The following is a 236-nucleotide window of genomic DNA, read 5'->3' as shown; positions in this document are numbered from 1 at the left end:
CTAAACTACATACATTCCAACAAAATACTGGAAATTACAAACCAATAAATTATAATAAAAAAGATAACATGAGAGATAAAAGCATAAAATAGATTCACTAACAACAAACTCGATGGATTCCCTGACATAAAAACAGAAAAAAAAAGAAATAGCAGATAAAGCAGCAAAAATCACATGGAATAAAAAATCATATAATCATAATATTATAATGATGATAATAATAATGATAAAATAAA

The sequence above is a fragment of the Penaeus japonicus genome, unplaced genomic scaffold (genome assembly GCF_977035675.1).
Source record: "Penaeus japonicus unplaced genomic scaffold, GWHDUDI00000001_assembly GWHDUDI00000012, whole genome shotgun sequence".
Classification (NCBI taxonomy): domain Eukaryota; kingdom Metazoa; phylum Arthropoda; class Malacostraca; order Decapoda; family Penaeidae; genus Penaeus; species Penaeus japonicus.
This window is presented reverse-complemented; position numbering follows the sequence as displayed.